This window comes from Plasmopara halstedii (assembly GCF_900000015.1).
Source record: "Plasmopara halstedii genome assembly, contig: Scaffold_262, whole genome shotgun sequence".
Lineage (NCBI taxonomy): Eukaryota > Oomycota > Peronosporomycetes > Peronosporales > Peronosporaceae > Plasmopara > Plasmopara halstedii.
The window spans coordinates 372,527-373,124 of record NW_020187183.1 but is presented as its reverse complement, the minus strand read 5'-3'; positions in this window follow the sequence as shown (position 1 = coordinate 373,124).

Genomic DNA, 598 nt, shown 5'->3' with positions numbered 1-598 from the left:
TATCGAAAAGAGCTCCAACGACTCGTTTGGAGCACGGGATAACTCAGATGATTGGCTGTCGGAGTTCCTTACGAAAAGGATTGAGTATCACTCATTGCCATCGATTGCGTCGCTACCAAACTTCATCGAGCAATCACTGCCTGTGAAGATTCGTATGAACCCGGAGGTTCTGTCTGTATGGTCATCGTTTCCTGGTGGCCTCAGCACGAATGTTCGAGAGAAGCTGTTTGCCGTGGATGATGTAACATTGTGCGAAAAAATCAGAAGGAAAATCGAGAACATGCTGGAACCGCTTCGAAGTGGAGACACAAAAATTTCTTTCATTTTGTTTTGGAATACAATGATTCGCGACCTTTTGGATTTTGTGTTCGTCAATGCTCGCCGGGAACGTGATACGAACCATCATTCATCTACTGCAAAGCAGCGACCAGACTTCATGTTCTTTTTGAACGACGTGTGTGTATTTCGTGGTGAGGAGAAACAACCAGCTGTTGATATGCAGATTCCTCGTTTGGAACTCAGCGAAAAGCTGATCTGGAGCTACGGAATTATTCCGTACTTATTTGGCTATGCTGCCTCGGGCTACAAGATCCAATTG